We start from the raw sequence: 20,848 nt of genomic DNA, 5'->3' as shown, positions 1-20,848 counted from the left end.
TCCTTGAATCCTATACAAGAAGATAGTTGGTTGAATTACATGAAGGAGAGAGCGGGGATTTTAGTTGATGATGGTTGCCCCAGTTATTTACTGAAATGGTGGTGCCTGTATATTGGGGAACAAGACATGGAAAAGGTAATACGGAGCCCGAAAGACTCTAGAGCACCTGGGACTAATGGGCCGGCCAATGTGGTTCTGAAAGAAAACCTGGGTAGATGGGCACGTATGCTTAAAATGTTATTTGACAAAGTCTGTAGTACACAAACCATTCCCCAGTCATAGCAGCAGTCGATACTTGTGCTAGTCTATTAGAAGGGGAATCGGTTTATGCCGGAAAATTATCGGTTGCTGTCCCTCTTGGATGTCACTGGGAAAATCATCTCCAGATTCACTTTGAGGGCTCTTCAAAGCTGGGCGGCAAGTACCAACCTTCTGCATTTTACACAAACTGGGTTTCGACCCGGATGTAGTAGGCTGCATAATCTGAGGGCCCTGGGTGAGCTAATTCAGGGAGTTTTGGTGGCAGGCGGGGCAACCCTTTACATTACTTTTGTAGACTTCCGTGCTGCTTTTTATGGAGTTAACCGGGGGAAATTATGGGTCAAAATGAGAAACTGGGGGTGCCCGGAATGGCTTCTCAACCTTATTAGGGGCTTGCATTTAAATACTCAAGCTCGCATCCACCTAGATGACCAGGGTGCTATGTCCCGCCTGGTGCAGATACACAGGGGAGTCAAACAAGGGTGCCCCTTCGCACCTTTCTTGTATAATCTATATATATGTCAGACCTCCCTAATCATTTTGAGCTGGGAGTTGGGTGCCTCCCAAAGATTGGGAACTGCCCTATTCCGTGTATGCTGTATGCAGACGATTTTATCATGTTTAACTTTACCATGCCGGACACCCTGGCTATGTTCGAATCCCAGGTGGGGTTTTGTAGAGAAAATGATCAAACCATTAATCTCGGGAAGACCAACGCCATGACCATACTGGCTAAAAGAATAAAACACATGTGTTTTGACACCAGCCTGGGTAGGATCGACTATGTGGACTCTTTTCAGTATGTGGGGCTTGAGGTGAGCGCTAATAGGGCCTACAAGGACATTAAAGAGGTGAAGTGTATCAAGGCCTGGCAATTGACGGCTCTAATAAGATCCTTTTTGGCCAAAACTGCGGTATATACACTCGATGGAACCATAGCGCTCTACTCACTATGCTTTTGCTCTATGATACTGTATGGACTGGAGTCGCTCTGTATGAGTGACTATAGGTGGTTAGATGCCCTTGAAGGCCATTTTTGGAAACAAGTACTAATATTAAGCTCCTCTACCTCCATGGAGCTTATTCGCCTAGAGCTGGTGTTTTTATCCCTGAGAGGGCAACTGACTACGCAATAAGCTCTATCGTATATTAAAGCCAACTTGCGTCCCCAATGTAAATTACTGGTATCCTCAGTGAGAGAGATCACGGCTTCAATAGCCAAGGTGAAACTAAATTTAGCATCATGATGGCACAGACATACAAGTATATAGGATGGTATCCTGATTTTAAACGAGGCACAAGGACCCACTCTTCTAACCTATTGTTCAAAAACAAAGTGAGGAAGTGAAACTGGATAAATAATTATTTGCACTTGTCTACTCTTAAGAATGTCACGATGCCTGCCCCCAGACATCCGGAACATCTTTACAGGGAACAGGCACCCAAGAAGACACAGGAATTCCCAAAATCCCGCCTAGGGGCTATATGGGTTCAGTCCTGGCGCCATAGGCGCCAGGCTCATATTGCCAACTTTAAACTATGCAGGTCATCCTGCAAAGAACTCATGTACAGGCCATCATGAGGCCATGAAGGGACTACTTTCCTTTAGGAACTATTTTGCTGCTTGGGTGTGGTACTGGAACTTCTTACCTGGGAACTAGTTTTTTTGATGCTATTTAAACCACCCCCGAAGAGCAGCACATGCTTTGCGTTATTCTGCATCTTAGCAGCGTAACGCTCACCGTGTCTGCAGTCCAGCATCCAGTCTACAGCCACACCCGTCTTGTGTCCGGAGCCGATCCTAGAGAAAAGGAAAGAAGAAGAGAAGGTTAGAACAAGGAGATTTCCATTTGGTCATCATCTTTTCCTGGAGCAGCCGCACCTGTGGATAAAGGAAAAAGACATTAAAATAAACTGTGTCGCATTGCCAGCTGCATCGCCGCGCCATACTCACCTGTCTTCGGAGCATCTCCACGACCTGGCGCAACACCCGTTGAATCGCCGCCCGAAACATCAGCATCTGAAAAGACAAGAACAAACAAAAGGTGAGCGGGGTTCCGCCAAAGACATTCTTTTACTTACCGCAAGATACTTACTCGGAATTTTACAGCTCGAAACTGCGCTGGTCACCATCCTACGTTAGACATTTTCGGCAAGGCGCTGCACTGGCAAAGAAGATAGAGTATTGGTTAATTACATTTGGAACAATATTACTTGCTAGACAGTGCTTGGTACAAACTGACTCTTACCTAAGCACTACCTTCATCTGTCGAGGCAAACTCACTCCTTGGATCATGCTGCAAGGGAAAAGGTATGAAAGGAGCAAGAGTGAATTAACAGACATTTGAACTCTAAAAGAACTATACATTTGGTTTACACACTACCTACCTCGGAGTCATTGTTGTCTGAAACTCTGCCAAATATCTTCGGATCAGTGAAGTAACTGAACTTCTACGTGCCGCTGCACTCCATGCAGGATGGAGAGTTCATCCTTCCAAACAATAAGGTGAGACTTTATGAAGGGGAATACTGGAGGTTTTTAGGGAAAATAGTGTTAGTGTACCCTCTCTACCACTTGTGGCTAATCCCCTTTACTGCTTTCAGGAGAATATTCTTGCGGGCCAGGCAGACGAAACTGAGTGGGCAAGTGCAGTCGATCATCACTTCGCTACGAGTCACACCGGTGGAGACCTCAGCAGTCAAGCTTCGTTTGACGCCCCTGTGGAATCCAGGTGAGCATAACAGAACACGAAGCCTTACTACAAATCTCCACCCGGGCGTTATGGAGACCTCAGAGACTGACCAATTAGCCCAACTACTGGGAGAACTAAGGGCTGAAGTGCATTCCACCCGTCAAGAGACTAATGCTCTTAGGAGAGAACTGATTATGGCAAAAGAACGTACGAATGATCTCGCCAGGCAATTACTTCAAGCTCAAGCTGGGCACACACCTTTACCTGGACTCGGGGGAGCTTCTGCCCAAGCTCAATCAAGTAATCCAGTGCAAGTAAGTTTACCAGGGACAGTTCCTTCAGCACCGCCAGAACCCTTTGCGGGGGACCCAAAAGGTTTGCCGTGTTTATGAACCAGTGCCACCTGCATTTTCTATGTAGACCTGGAGCCTTTCCGAATGATCAAGCAAAGGTAGCCTTTGTACTATTGTATCTCAACGGCAGTGCAGCTGATTGGTCTTTTCCACTAGTCAACCAGGATGACCCTCTTCTTTTGGATTTTCAGGGTTTTCAACTAAGCATGGAAAAACTATTTGCCCAACATTCCCAAGGCCAAGCTTTGGATAACAAACTTTTGTCCTTGCGTCAGGTTAACCAGGATCTGCTGACCTACATCGCAACCTTCAATAGGTTGGTGGTAGAAACCTGATGGCCAGAGATCAAGCGGATTATGCTATTTCATCGTGGGCTACGAGGTGAACTAAAAGACGTTTTGGCACAAGTAGTGAAACCACCTCAAGACTGTGTTGAATACATAGACCTGGTTGTGCAGTTGGATCACAGACTTCAGAATCGGAAGGCTGATCAGGCTAGGTTCGAGAATTCGAGTATTGGTAAGATCAAAGGACAATGTCACCCCCAAAGAAATTGATGTATCTGAACCCATGCAAATTGGGGGGGTTAAAGGACCTTTGACTCAAAAAGAAAGGGACAAGAGGCGGCAGTTACAATTGTGTTTGTATTGTGGAACCTCGAGGCATTTTTTATCGGATTGCCCAGTGAAACCACCTAAGAAGGTGGTAGGAGTCGCTGACAAAATCAATATGGAATCAGAGCCGGGAAACGACCACGCCCGACAAGCGTAGAGGTCCGCTTGCCGAGCATGAAGAAGGACACTCAGACCTTGCACCTAATTATACCAATGGTCCTTATAGATCGAAGGCAACCATCTCGTATGCACGCAGTAAGAGCATACATAGATAGCGAAGCCATAGGAAACTACATGGATCAAGAATTGGCTACAAGGATGAACCTGCCTCTTTGCAAAAAACCCACAACTGATGTAATCACCACCGTCGATGGGACCGAAATAGCTTCCGGTCCAGTAACTCATTCAACTGTGGAGATAACACTGTTGGGTCAATATGGGCTGATTGGTCTATTCCACTAGTCAACCAGGATGACCCTCTTCTTCTGGAATTTCAGGGTTTTCAACTAAGCATGGAAAGACTATTTGCCCAACATTCTCAAGGCCAAGCTTTGGATAACAAAATTTTGTCCTTGCGTCAGGTTAACCAGGATCTGCTGACCTACATCGCAACCTTCAATAGGTTGGTGGTAGAAACCTGATGGCCAGAGGTCAAGCGGATTACACTATTTCATCGTGGGCTAAGAGGTGAACTAAAAGACGTTTTGGCACAAGTAGTGAACCCACCTCAAGACTGTGTTGAATACATAGACCTGGTTTGTTTGTTTGTTTGTTTGTTTTATTTATTTGTATGGCGCTCCAAACCCTGAGGTAGAAGGGCGCTTAAGAATTTGGTTACAGAGTTGAGAAGTATCTGTGTGTTGCATACTTCATACAGGTTTATAATATATACATATATATACAGTGGTCAATAAACAGAGCATATGCAGTGCGTACAATATACAATTTTCAGAATAAATACAGTGTCTAAAACAGTATTCGCACGGGTCTAGAGTTAGTGGTGTCATTCTTTGTTTAGCAGCCAGCTGATGACCTGCTTCCTAAAGATCTGGAAGGATTCGACAGTTTTGATGTTAAGCGGTAGGGAGTTCCAGAGTTGGGGGGCAAGCACTTTGAAGCTTACCCCTCCCGCTCTTTTTAGGTGGAACCTGGGCACTAGTAGGCAGAGAGAGTTGGAGGATCTGGTGAATCTGGTGGCAGGTTTCAGGGTGAGTTTATTGGCTAGATAAGGTGGTGCTAGGTGGTTGAGGGCTTTGTACGTGAGGCAGATGATTTTTAGATCAATTTTTTGGCCTATGGAGAGCCATTTGCAGGCTTTCCTAGTGGCAGAGATATGCTCTTGTCTGGTTTTGCAGTTGGATCACAGACTTCAGAATCGGAAGGCTGATCGGGCTAGGTCCGAGAATTCGAGTATTGGTAAGACCAAAGGACAATGTCACCCCCAAAGAAAATGATGTATCTGAACCCATGCAAATTGGGGGGGTTAAAGGACCTTTGACTCAAAAAGAAAGGGACAAGAGGCGGCAGTTACAATTGTGTTTGTATTGTGGAACCTCAGGGCATTTTTCATGGGATTGCCCAGTGAAACCACCTAAGAAGGTGGTAGGAGTCGCCGACAAAATCAATATGGAATCAGAGCTGGGAAACGACCACGCCTGACAAGCGTAGAGGTCCGCTTGCCGAGCATGAAGAAGGACACTCAGACCTTGCACCTAATTATACCAATGGTCCTTATAGATCGAAGGCAACCATCTCGAATGCACGCAGTAAGAGCATACATAGATAGCGAAGCCATAGGAAACTACATGGATCAAGAATTGGCTACAAGGATGAACCTGCCTCTTTGCGAAAAACCCACAACTGATGTAATCACCACCGTCGATGGGACCAAAATAGCTTCCGGTCCAGTAACTCATTCAACTGTGGAGATGACACTGTTGGGTCAATATGGGCATCGAGAGAGCATTGTGTTTGACTTAATCAAGGCCCCACAGTTCCAAATAATTCTGGGAATGCCATGGTTGGAAACTCATAATCCTTGCATTGACTGGCGAGAAAAGAGAGTAATCTTCTCGGATTGTGCACACACTTGTTATCCTGAAAGAACTTTGATCAAAAGACTGGCTACGGTCACAAATCCGATAACTCAGTTACCCCAGGAATACCAGGAATTTCAGGATGTTTTCCAGAAAGACCAAGCAAACACGATACCACCCCACAGATCATATAATTGCCAGATCAACCTCCTACCCGGCGGTCAAATTCCATGCAGCAGAATCTACGCCCTCACTGAACCCGAAAATCTTCATTTACGGCAATATTTGGATCAATACCTCGCTAATGGCTTCATTCGCCCGTCCAAGTCTCCGGCAGCATCGTCTTTATTCTTCGTCCCTAAAAAGGAAGGTGACCTTAGGACTTGTATTAACTATCGCGCATTAAACCAAATAACGGCAAAAAAACGATACCCGTTGCCCCTGATCCCAGAACTACTGGACCAAGTAAAGGATGCTCGTATCTACACTAAGTTGGACCTCTGAGGGGCGTATCATCTGGTACGAGTGAACAAAGGCGACGAATAGAAGACTGCCTTCCGTACCAAATACGGATTGTTTCAATACCAGGTGATGCTTTTTGGGCTTTGCTACGCGCCGGCAGCCTTCCAGTATTTTATGAACGATGTCCTTCGTGAACTCATAGACGTCTGTGTTGTTGTATACATAGACCACATCTTAGTATACTCTTCATCTGAATCAGACCATGTGAAGCACGTTCGTGCTGTACTAGAAAAACTATGCCAGCATAAATTATATGCGAAATTGGAAAAGTGTGTTTTTCATACTTCGGAAGTTGAATTCCTTGGATTTATCCTGACCCTAAATGGAGTTTGCATGGATTCACGAAAGGTGGATGCAATCCTCAAGTAGCCCTCACCTACCTCGATTAAAAGGGTACAGAGAGTATGCTTGGATTTGCGAACTTTTACCGCAGATTCATTCCTGATTTTTCCCATCTTGTACACCCCATCACGGATCTTTTGCGGAAAAATAAATGCTTCCAGTGGACAGAAGAAGCTGAAAAGGCCTTCCAAGACCTAAAACAGAAATTTACTTCAGCTCCTGTTTTAAAGCAGCCACGTCCAGAACTTCTGTACGTGGTTGAAACTGATGCATCCAGCTTAGCCATGGGAGCTGTCCTTTCCAAAAAGGATCATGACACTGGTCAACTTCACCCGGTGGCGTTCTGGTCATGGAAATTTTCAGCACCAGAGTTAAACTATGCAGGTGCCGACAAGGAACTAATGGCCATCAAGTCGGCATTCAAAGCCTGGCGGCATTATCTTCTCGGAGCTCGACACACCATCACAGTGATCATGGATCACAGGAACTTACAATATTTACAGACAGCCAAGGCTCAATCGTCACGCCAACTTAGATGGGCCTTATTCTTTGCGGAATATGATTTCATGATTACTTACCGACCAGGTTGTCGAAATGGCAAAGCAGATGCCGTATCTCGTATTGGAATGAGAGAAGCATATTCAAATCCAGAACCAGTACCCATATTTTCGGAGAGAAGAATTCTTGGTATAACCACTCTACAGACTCTGGACGACATCCATAAAAAGATTCAACAGCTTTTCGACCCTGCAGCCTTACAAAGCTGGTTGAACAAAGGCAAAGATTATTCAGTCACCGATCACCTACATACTATCAAGGACGTCTTTATCTACCAAATAAAGAATTACAAGAACATGTTATCTCCAATTACCATGAGTCTTTGATAGAAGGGCATCCTGGGATCGCTAAAACCGAGGCCAAGATCAAAAGACAATTCTGGTGGCCTACTTGGCGGAAAGACATTAAGTCATTTGTACTGTCTTGCGGTATTTGCGCTCAAAATAAGACCCAGAAAAGGAAACCAGCAGGCCTATTACAACCTTTGAACATTCCACCTATGCCTTGGCATACCTTATCCCTTGACTTTATTACTGACCTTCCCCCATGTAATGGGTATAACACCATCCTAGTTATAGTGGATCTTTTTTCCAAAATGGCTCATTTCATTCCATTAAAGGGTCTACCTTCAGCCTCGACCTTGGCCAAGGAATTTCTAGAACATATCGTCCGAATACATGGATTCCCCTCCGTATTGGTTTCCGACCGGGGAAGTCAGTTAATTTCTCAGTTTTTGAGGAAATGCTGTCAATTGGCCCAAATCGACGTTATACTATCATCCAGCCACCATCCTCAAACCGATGGTCAAACTAAGAGGACCAATCAGACACTAGAGCAATACCTACGGTGCATGTTACACCAAACCGAAGGCAATTGGAAAGAAATTTTGGGGATATCCGAATATGCATACAACAACTCATTACACTCAGGAACAGGACAAAGCCCATTTTATACTATATATGGGCGACATCCTCGAACCTCTTAATTGGATTCGTCCCAACACTTAGAGATGCCCGCCGTGAACCATCTACACGCCACTATTACACAAGCTTTTAAAAAGGCAACTGAACATTTGAAACAGGCTAAAGAGAGATACAAGAAAATCACAGATCAACATAGAAGCAAAGCTCCGAAATATCAGATAGGAGACCAAGTTTGGCTGGCTTCAAGACACATACCTTTAAAGGGGACTCAAACCTTTAACCCCAAGTATTTGGGACCTTACACTGTTAAAGCCATTATTAATCCTGTGGCCGTCAAATTGGAGTTACCGTCAAATATGCGAATTCACCCAGTCTTTCATGTTTCACTTCTAAAGCCAGTACAACCAGGGACAAGGCTAATTAAACCATGTAACCCCATCCTAATAGACGGGGAACCAGAATTTGAAGTAAAGAATATTTTGGACTCAAAAATAGTCAAATCAAGACTTTTTTATCTGGTTGACTGGAAAGGTTATGGTCCACAAGAAAGATCATGGGAACCAAGTGACAATATTCATGCACCTCGATTGGTGAAAAGGTTCCACCAGAATTTCCCAGACAAACCGGGACCAGTGAGGAGAACAGCCTTAGGAGGGGCCTTGTGGGGAGTGCTGTCATGATGCCTGCCCCCAGACATCCGGAACAGGTCCATCTGTCCAGGGAACAGGCACCCAAGAAGACACAGGAATTCCCAAAACCCCGCCTAGGGGCTAAATGGGTTCAGTCCTGGCGCCATAGGCGCCAGGCTCATATTGCCAACTTTAAACCATGCAGGTCATCCTGCAAATAACTCATGTGCAGGCCATCATGAGGCCATGAAGGGACTACTTTCCTTTAGGAACTATGTTGCTGCTTGGGTGTGGTACTAGAACTTCTTACCTGGGAACTACTTTTTTGATGCTATTTAAACCACGCCTGAAGAGCAGCACACGCTTTGCGTTATTCTGCATCTTAGCAGCGTAACGCTCACTGTGTCTGCAGTCCAGCATCCAGTCTACAGCCACACCCGTCTTGTGTCCGGAGCCGATCCTAGAGAAAAGGAAAGAAGAGAAGGTTAGAACAAGGAGATTTCCATTTGGTCATCATCTTTTCCTGGAGCAGCCGCACCTGTGGATAAAGGAAAAAGACATCAAAATAAACCGCGTCGCATTGCCAGCTGCAGTGCCACACCATACTCACCTGTCTTCAGAGCATCTCCACGAACCGGCGTAACACCCGTTGAATCGCCGCCCGAAACATCAGCATCTGAAAAGACACGAACAAACAAAAGGTGAGCGGGGTTCTGCCAAAGACATTCTTTTACTTACTGCAAGATACTTACTCTGAATTTTACCCCTCGAGACAGCGCTGGTCACCATCCTACGTTAGACATTTTCGACAAGGCACCGCACCTGCAAAGAAGATAGAGTATTGGTTAATTACATTTGGAACAATATTACTTGCTAGACAGTGCTTGGTACAAACTGACTCTTACCTAAGCGCTACCTTCATCCGTCGAGGCGAACTCACTCCTTGGATCACGCTGCAAGGAAAAAGGTATGAAAGGAGCAAGAGTGAATTAACAGACATTTGAACTCTAAAAGAACTATACATTCGGTTTAAACATTACTTACCTCGGAGTCATTGTTGCTTGGAACTCTGCCAAATATCTTCGGATCAGTGAAGTAACTGAACTTCTACGTGCCCCTCCACTCCATGCAGGATGGAGAGTTCATCCTTCCAAACAATAAGGTGAGACTTTATGAAGGGGAATACTGGAAGTTTTTAGGGAAAATAGTGTTAGTGTACCCTCTCTACCACGTGTGGCTAATCCCCTTTACTGCATTTAGGAAAATATTCTTGCGGGCCAGGCATACGAAACTGAGTGGGCAAGTGCAGTTGACCATCACTTCGCTACGAGTCACACTGGTGGAGACCTCAGCAGTCCAACTTCGTTCGACGCCCCTGTGAAATCCAGGTGAGCATAACAGAATGCAAAGCCTTACTACAAATCTCCACCCGGGCGTTATGGAGACCTCAGAGACTGACCAATTAGCCCAACTACTGGAAGAACTAAGGGCTGAAGTGCATTCCACCCGTCAAGAGACTAATGCTCTCAGGAGAGAACTGATTGTGGCAAAAGAACGTACGGATGATCCCGCCAAGCAATTACTTCAAGCTCAAGCTGGGCACACACCTTTACCTGGACTCGGGGGAGCTTCCGCCCAAGCACAATCAAGTAATCCAGTGCAAGTAATTTTACCAGGGACAGTTTCTTTAGCACCGCCAGAACGCTTTGTGGGGGACCCAAAAGGTTTGCCGTGTTTATGAACCAGTGCCACCTGCATTTTCTATGTAGACCTGGAGCCTTTCCGAATGATCAAGCAAAGGTAGCCTTTGTACTATTGTATCTCAACGGCAGTGCAGCTGATTGGTCTTTTCCACTAGTCAACCAGGATGACCCTCTTCTTCTGGATTTTCAGGGTTTTCAACTAAGCATGGAAAGACTATTTGCCCGACATTCCCAAGGCCAAGCTTTGGATAGCAAACTTTTGTCCTCGCATCAGGTTAACCAGGATCTGCTGACCTACATCGCAACCTTCAATAGGTTGGTGGTAGAAACCTGATGGCCAGAGGTCAAGCGGATCACGTTATTTCATCATGGGCTACGAGGTGAACTAAAAGACATTTTGGCACAAGTAGTGAACCCACCTCAAGACTGTGTTGAATACATAGACCGGGTTGTCCAGTTGGATCACAGACTTCAAAATCGGAAGGCTGATGGGGCTAGATTCGAGAATCGAGTATTGGTAAGACCTAAGGACAATTTCACTCCCAAAGGAACTGATGTATCTGAACCCATGCAAATTGGGGGGGTTAAAGGACCTTTGTCTCAAAAAGAAAGGGACAAGAGGCAGCAGTTACAATTGTGTTTGTATTGTGGAACCTCGGGGCATTTTTTACCGGATTGCCCAGTGAAACCACCTAAGAAGGTGATCGGAATCGCCGACAAAATCAATATGGAATCAGAGCCGGGAACGACCACGCCTGACAAGCGTAGAGGTCCGCTTGCCGAGCATGAAGAAGGACACTCAGACCTTGCACCTAATTATACCAATGGTCCTTATAGATCGAAGGCAACCATCTTGAATGCACGCAGTGAGAGCATACATAGATAGCAGAGCCATAGGAAACTACAAGGATCAATAATTGGCTACAAGGATGAACCTGCCTCTTTGCAAAAAAAACACAACTGATGTAATCACCACCATCGATGGGACCGAAATAGCTTCCGGTCCAGTAACTCATTCAACTATGGAGATGACACTGTTCGGTCAAGATGGGCATCGAGAGAGCATTGTGTTTGACTTAATCAAGGCCCCACAGTTCCAAATAATTCTGGGAATGCCATGGTTGGAAACTCATAATCCTTGCATTGACTGGCGAGAAAAGAGAGTGACCTTCTCGGATTTTGCACACACTTGTTATCCTGAAAGAACTTTGATCAAAAGACTGGCTACGGTCACAAATCCGATAACTCAGTTACCCCAGGAATACCAGGAATTTCAGGATGTTTTCCAGAAAGACCAAGCAAACACGTTACCACCCCACAGATCATATGATTGCCAGATCGACCTCCTACCCGGCGCTCAAATTCCATGCAGCAGAATCTACGCCCTCACTGAACCCGAAAATCTTCATTTATGGCAATATTTGGATCAATACCTCGCAAATGGCTTCATTCGCCCATCCAAGTCTCCGGCAGCATCGTCTTTATTCTTCGTCTCTAAAAAGGAAGGTGACCTTAGGACTTGTATTGACTATCGCGCATTAACCCAAATAACGGTAAAAAACCGATACCCGTTGCCCCTGATCCCAGAACTACCGGACCAAGTAAAGGATGCTCGTATCTACACTAAGTTGGACCTCCGAGGGGCGTATCATCTGGTACGAGTGAAAAAAGGCGACGAATGGAAGACTGCCTTCCGTACCAAATACGGATTGTTCCAAGACCAGGTGATGCCTTTCGGGCTTTGCAACGCACCGGCAGCCTTCCAGTATTTTATGAACGATGTCCTTCGCGAACTCAGAGACGTCTGTGTTGTTGTATACATAGACGACATCTTAGTATACTCTTCATCTGAATCAGACCATGTGAAGCACGTTTGTGCTGTACTAGAAAAACTATGCCAGCATAAATTATATGCGAAATTGGAAAAGTGTGTTTTTCATACTTCGGAAGTTGAATTCCTTGGATTTATCCTGACCCCAAATGGAGTTCGAATGGATTCACGAAAGGTGGATGCAATCCTCAAGTAGCCCTCACCTACCTCGATTAAAGGGGTACAGAGAGTATGCTTGGATTTGTGAACTTTTACCGCGGATTCATTCCTGATTTTTCACATCTTGTACACCCCATCACGGCTCTTTAGCGGAAAAGTAAACGCTTCCAGTGGACAGAAGAAGCTGAAAAGGCCTTCCAAGACCTAAAACAGAAATTTACTTCAGCTCCTGTTTTAAAGCACCCAGGTCCAGAACTTCCCTACGTGGTTGAAACTGATGCATCCACCTTAGCCATGGGAGCTGTCCTTTCCAAAAAGCATCCTGAGACTGGTCAACTTCACCTGGTGGCGTTCTGGTCATGGAAATTTTCAGCACCAGCGTTAAACTATGCAGTTACCGACAAGGAACTACTGGCCATCAAGTCGGCATTCAAAGCCTGGCAGCATTATCTTCTCGGAGCTCGACATACCATCACAGTGATCACAGATCACAGGAACTTACAATATTTAAAGACAGCCAAGGCTCAATCGTCATGCCAACTTAGATGGGCCTTACTCTTTGCGGAATATGATTTTGTGATTACTTACTGACCAGGTTATCGAAATGGCAAAGCAGATGCCGTATCTCGTATTGGAATGGGATAAGCATAGTCAAATCCAGAACCAGTACCCATAATTTCGGAGAGAAGAATTCTTGGTATAACCACTTCACAGACTGTGGACGACATCTGTAAAAGATTCAACAGCTTTTCGACCCTGCAGCCTTACAAAGCTGGTTGAACAAAGGCAGAGATTATTCGGTCACCGATCACCTACATACTATCAAGGACGTCTTTATCTACCAAATAAAGAATTACAAGAACATGTTATCTCCAATTAGCATGAGTCTTTGATAGAAGGGCATCCTGGGATCGCTAAAACCGAGGCCAAGATCAAAAGACAATTCTGGTGGCCTACTTGGCGGAAAGACATTAAGTCATTTGTACTGTCTTGCGGTATTTGCGCCCAAAATAAGACCCAGAAAAGGAAACCAGCAGGCCTAGTACAACCGTTGGACATTCCACCTATGCCTTGGCATACCTTATCCCTTGACTTTATTACTGACCTTCCCCCATGTAATGGGTATAACACCATCCTAGTTACAGTGGATCTTTTTTCCAAAATGGCTCATTTCATTCCATTAAAGGGTCTACCTTCAGCCTCGACCTTGGCCAAGGAATTTCCAGAACATATCGTCCGAATACATGGATTCCCCTCCGTATTGGTTTCTGACCGGGGAAGTCAGTTCATTTCTCAGTTTTGGAGGAAATGCTGTCAATTGGCCCAAATCGACGTTAGACTATCAACCAGCCACCATCCTCAAACCGATGGTCCAACTGAGAGGACCAATCAGATACTAGAGCAATACCTACGGTACATGTTACACCAAACCGAAGGCAATTGGAAAGACATTTTGTGGATATCCGAATATGCATACAACTCATTACACTCAGAAACAGGACAAAGCCCATTTTATACTATATATGGGCGACATCCTCGAACCTCTGAACTTGATTCGCCCCAACACTTAGAGATGCCCGCCATGAACCATCTACACGCCACTATTACACAAGATTTTAAAAAGGCAACTGAACATTTGAAACAGGCTAAAGAGAGATACAAGAAAACCGCAGATCAACATAGAAGCGAAGCTCTGAAATATCAGATAGGAGACCAAGTTTGGCTGTCTTCCAGCACATACCTTTAAAGGGGACTCGAACCTTTAACCCCAAGTATTTGGGACCTTACACTGTTAAAGCCATTATTAATCCTGTGGCCGTCAAATTGGAGTTACCGTCAAATATGCAAATTCACCCAGTCTTTCATGTTTCACTTCTAAAGCCAGTACAAACAGGGACAAGGCTAACTAAACCACCTAACCCCATCCTAATAGACGGGGAACCAGAATTTGAAGTAAAGAATATTTTGGACTCAAAATTATTCAAATCAAGACTTTTTTATCTGGTTGACTGGAAAGGTTATGGTCCACAACAAAGGTCATGGGAACCAAGTGACAATATTCATGCACCTCGATTGGTGAAAAGGTTCCACCAGAATTTCCCAGACAAACCGGGACCAGTGAGGAGAACAGCCTTAGGAGGGGCCTTGGGGGGAGTGCTGTCACGATGCCTGCCCCCAGACATCCGGAACAGGTCCATCTGTCCAGGGAACAGGCACTCAAGAAGACACAGGAATTCCCAAAACCCCGCCTAGGGGCTAAATGGGTTCAGTCCTGGCGCCATAGGTGCCAGGCTCAGATTGCCAACTTTAAACTATGCAGGTCATCCTGCAAAGAACTCATGTACAGGCCATCATGAGGCCATGAAGGGACTACTTTCCTTTAGGAACTATTTTGCTGCTTGGGTGTGGTACTGGAACTTCTTACCTGGGAACTACTTTTTTGATGCTATTTAAACCACGCCCAAAGAGCAGCACACGCTTCGCGTTATTCTGCATCTTAGCAGCGTAACGCTCACTATGTCTGCAGTCCAGCATCCAGTCTATAGCCACACCCGTCTTCTGTTCGGAGCTGATCCTAGAGAAAAGGAAAGAAGAAGAGAAGGTTAGAACAAGGAGATTTCCATTTGGTCATCATCTTTTCCTGGAGCAGCCACACCTGTGGATAAAGGAAAAAGGCATTAAAATAAACTGCGTTGCATTGCCAGCTGCACCGCCGCGCCATACTCACCTGTCCTCAGAGCATCTCCACGACCCAGCGCAACACCCATTGAATCGCTGCCCGAAACATCTGCATCTGAAAAAACAAGAACAAACAAAAGGTGAGTGAGGTTCTGCTAAAGACATTCTTTTACTTACCGCAAGATACTTACTCAGAATTTTACTGCTCGAGACAGCGCTGGTCACCATCCTACGTTAGACATTTTCGGCAAGGCGCCGCTCCTGCAAAGAAGATAGAGAACTATTGGTTAATTACATTTGGAACAATATTACTTGCTAGACAGTGCTTGGTACAAACTGACTCTTACCTAAGCGCTACCTTCCTCCATCGAGGCAAACTCACTCCTTGGATCACGCTGTAAGGGAAAAGGTATGAAAGGAGCAAGAGTGAATTAACAGACATTTGAACTCTAAAAGAACTATACATTCGGTTTACACACTACTTACATCAGAGTCATTGTTGTCTGGAACTCTGCCAAATACCTTCGGATCAGTGAAGTAACTGAACTTCTTCGCCCCCTGCACTCCATGCAGGATGGAGAGTGTTCATCCTTCCAAACAATAAGGTGAGAGTTTATGAAGGGGAATAATGGAATTTTTTTGGGAAAATAGTGTTAGTGTACTCTCTCTACCATGGGTGGCTAATCCCCTTTACTGCTTTTAGGAAAATATTCTTGCGGGCCAGGCAGATGAAACTGAGTGGGCAAGTGCAGTCGATCATCACTTCGCTACGAGTCACACTGGTGGAGACCGCAGCAGTCCAGCTTCGTTTGATGCTCCTGTGGAATCCAGGTGAGCGTAACAAGAATTACAAACATGCTGTAAACGTGATGCATCCCTACTTCCAAACTCAAAGATACTTGAGGCAATGCCCATGTCCAGCAATGCCGTCATTTTACCTGAAACTATATATTAACCAACTACCGCTGCTTATATTCACTGGTGCCAGGTACAAAATACTGGAAGCGAATAGGATAGGTATATTGTATATGTAATGCTCTTGGGGCACTCGAAAGCCCCGACATGGCCTTACCCAATGTAAAAAACTGGGAGTTACATATATGACTGCTTTTGGGGGCTTCGCACACTGTTACGAGGCGATAAAAGAAGAAGATTCTTGGAATTACTGCCTAAATGCAGAATTTGAAGGTATTAAGCTTGCCTTGTTCTGTGTATGGTGTGTGGTGACTAAAAGCCTTGTTGATGCTAGTGTTGAAAAGTCAGCTAATGAAACTTAGCTTGAGGGTTTGGATGGTGGTGACTCGAATGGTACACAACGAGCCACTGAGTGCCTCTCTCTTTGTCGCGCAGTGCAATGGGTGTTACCACGTTCCCCCAATATTGGTTTTATATTTATGTATTTATGGAGGGCACACTTGGTGGAGCCCTCGCCGTTCTTAATAAAACCTCTATTTAACAGAGACTTTAAGATTTTAAGACAGTTTGAGGAGGCTACTCAGTTACTTGGAATATTTACCCTACTTTATTCCTTGCTACTTGTTAGATGAATGCTGTTTTGTTCTGTTTGCCCGGTTTGTGCTCTAACTGATGGATTTGGCTTTTTGTCTGCTTTGGACTTTGAATTTCTGAATTGTGAATGTTGAAACTAATTTTGAATTTTGAATTGTGAATATATTTTGAATTTTGAATGTTTAAAATTGTAAACTATGTATTCATATTGTGTTATGACAAACCTATGAAGTGTTATTTAATATGTAAAGTTTGTAAAGGTTCTATGAACTATACACAAATAAAATACATTTAAAAAAATAAATAACAATATTGGAAAGATATACAGCGAGACATTTACGGGCTGGGCACCACCATGGAGAAAGTGACTGAGGCCCACTTGGGAGTGTCCGGAAGATTTGATACACTGATAGCATGGAGAGTAGCTGACCCGAGATGGTGGACAGGGCTGGGCAGGTGACTGGCACTTCGCCTCGAATGTGAACCACTCGCCAGAGTGACACTCAGTCTGGAGGCAGCCAAGCCATTAGGGAGGAGAACAGCTTGACCTCCCCGGCATCCCAGACTGAGCCACAGGCCCAACGGCGATGTGGGAGGCCCAGGAAGTGGCCCAGACTCCCACCTTATACTCACCTCATTGCTCTCCTACGACACACCAATCTCCTCCCCTGTCACATGTACCACCAAATCCTGAACCCGCCTAGCAACACACCCCTGCACAGCACAACACACACTTGCATGTATCAACTATTTGTACAGCACTGAATACATATTGTTATCACTAGTACTTGTCTGTCATGACTTGCAAGATGCAGAGACATGCAATGGTTGTGAGTGGAGGGAAGTTGTAAATGTGCATGATAAGTCCTGATTAGAGACACATTGTGAACATGTTAACAAGTTGCCATATCCATGCACATACAATACACATACAACATCACTAAATGTATAGACCTGCACCAAGACAATGGTCGATGTACTTCTTTGTTGTAGCATGCGTCCATTGAACACATCCACGCATCAGTCATGTGACATCGGATGTTGTGCAGTATACCAGTACTAGCCCTGTATGCAGTTACATTGGTGTATCGAACACCCACATACACACACATGGCTTAAGCACACTGGCTGACCAAGTTTACTTTCACAAGTAGGATAGACCACCGAACAGTGTTGCTGTTCACTTCAGGCGACATTGCCAGATGCAAGGTTGCACAACATACAACTTGCAGTCACATTTCACAAGTGACAGACTCACTAGTGTCCATTGCAGGATGCATGTGCATGCATGGAGATGCAGGTTCTGCCATATTGACATGGCACACAACTTACACATATAGCAGCAAAGCCACACAAACATGTGTCAGGCACACAAAGCCAATGTCACAAGGGGTGCAGACCGGATTCACAGACATTCAGCAGTCCAGGCCTCAGCATTCAGCAAACCATTCAACACTTGCTGTCACTCAATGGAAATGTCATGATGCCGATCATCCATTATCCCGCCTGTGTCACATGCTAATCATGTTCATAACATTCGCAGTCGAAGGCAACACATACAGTCACTACTAACTGTAAAACCCACGAGTGGATGCAATGACAATCATGGCAGTGTACACGCAAGTGGACCCTGTCTGATGCACACCACTCATCAAGGACAGGTGACACTTAAAGTCACGACTTATATGCCAGTGGGCGGACACCACCACCTGCAAGTTATGGCATATCACACAAGTGCTCATGTATGTACACTGCATCATATTTCTGCATCATATTTCTGACCGTCAGGGTCAATCTGTCCTCACCATATGCACAGGTTGCACAGTACATGGCACTGTCCTGTCTGTTCAATGCGTGCAACACAAACCAGTGATTCCAAGTAGAAGTGACACACACAGGTGGCACACAAGCATGGCAATGCTGCTGCATGTGCCCATGTGCATCTGCTTGTGCACATGAGTGGATGCTACCGAACGTGCATGGGAGAGTCCAAGCTCCCTGCATGCACCACTCCCGATACATGTGTCACAGCCATGAACACACCAAGAGCGACATAAAATGCCTGCCACCCCATGGCGTAACTTGTGGCTCAGTCTGGTACCATTGCAGCTGTGAGTGTGCCTGGAAACTATAGTCCTTCCATATCACATAAAGGGTGACTGTGCCAGTACACCTGGTCGACAGCTTACATGGATGGGAGCAGTAAATACTGTGGAGGCAGGAATGACAGTGATCCACAAGAGGGTCCCTGTGGTCTGTCCAGGAGGACCATAGAATCAGAGGCAGGCAGGCCAGCGCAGAGGATGCAAGTGCCTCATCCATCAGAGGGATCCATGCCAAGTGCAACATACCCACTGCCCCTATCGAGGACATCATGGAAATTCCTAAAACATGGCCTTCCCCGACGAGAAAGCGGTGTGTCGAGGTGGACCTCCAGCCATGCGGGACCTGTGGAGAACTTCAGTGAGGAACCCCTAGCCTCACCGCCAGCCATGACTGCTCTCACCATGCAGTCGGCACCTACAACCCTGACTCTGCCCACACCGCAGGACAACTCTCCACCTTCCAGGGTTGACTCGTCCTCTCCACCTCCTGGGTTGCGAAATCCCAGCTTCAACCAACAGGAGGTAGAGGTCCTGAGGTAAGAGGTGCTCCTGAAGTATTTGCACCTCACCGGTCGCAGCTCGCTGCACACTAAGGTAGCAGCACAGGCAAATTCCTGGGTCAAGATCGCACGCCACATCAGCATGCTTGGGGTCTAAAAGCACAACGTGAAGGAGGTAAAGAAGCACTGGGACAACCTCAGGTGGGCACTGGCATGAAGGTACAAAAGTTGCTGGAGGCAGGGCCTGAGCATGTGGGCCCAGGCTGCGGACACACATCAGCACACTAGAACTCCTGCTTCTACAGCAGATTTGCCGAGACGACTTCCATAGAGTTCTGTGCATCGTCAGTTCACTGCATATTCCCGGTTGGTGTTCTCTGCCTTATCGGCCCCTGTGGCATGTTGAGGATGCCCCTGTCATGGTTATCGTTACCCGGATGTGTGTGCCACATGCATGTTCACTGCACCACAAATGCACAATAGGTTTTGCTTGGTATCTGCATGTGTTAATGTGTCTGGTGCCAATTGTGAGAAACCTGAGGGTATTCTCACTCCTCGACCCCTTGGATCCTCTACGCAGGTGGCCAGGGAAAGGCCATCACTAGTAAATGTCGACCCTGGGGGCAGAGAACCGAGGGAGGATCACCTGGGTGGAGGGTCCTTGGGGAATGGGAGTGAGGTGCCCTTGGGTGTAACATGGTATCCCCTTTTCCCTACTAGCGATCAACCCAACCCTTCCCCAACCTTTATGAGTTATTGTAAAACAGCTCCCCTCATTTCCCCACCATTGACACTTGACAGTACTGGGACGAAGAAGAGGCAACTAAGAGCAATGCAGACTATACTCGTTTGTCACTCTAGTACTGGGACGAGGAAGATACCTGCTAAGAGCAGTGAAGGTCAGGCATGTCCTCTTAATGGTGGTCAGGCAAGGCTGATTGATCATCCACACCTGCAGCCTGTTAAAGGGCTGCAGGTGTAAAAATGGAGCCCAACTCTGTGGCACAGAGAGGCGACATGAGTAGGACCAGGAGGCTGGTGCATGCAGCAGAGAACCCTATGGCAGGAGGTGGGACTCCCTGGAGCAGACTGGGACCTGTGAAGAGAGCGGTGCTAGAAGGCTGTCTATTCCCTTTCCAATCAACAAGCTTGTTCCCCTGTGGTGCAGGACCACCTCAGGAGTGTCTGAGGGACAGGAACTGGAGCACCAACAATAAAGGAAGAAGGCCTTGTGATGCATGCTGCAGCACACACTTTTAAAGCGACCAGTGAGTTTCTGGGGATTGAGAAACTCGGTGCGTGTGTGTATGTGAACTTGAGCATTCTGTAGGGGAGGCATTGTATCACAAGTATGACACTGACACAGTGAATACAATTTGTAAAACCTTTATTGAAGATGTTGGGGCTGGAGAAACTCCTACTTTGCCCTAT

The sequence above is a fragment of the Ambystoma mexicanum genome, chromosome 5q (genome assembly GCF_040938575.1).
Source record: "Ambystoma mexicanum isolate Mex_15411 chromosome 5q, UKY_AmexF1_1, whole genome shotgun sequence".
Taxonomy (NCBI): domain Eukaryota; kingdom Metazoa; phylum Chordata; class Amphibia; order Caudata; family Ambystomatidae; genus Ambystoma; species Ambystoma mexicanum.
Note: the sequence above shows the minus strand (reverse complement) of the source record.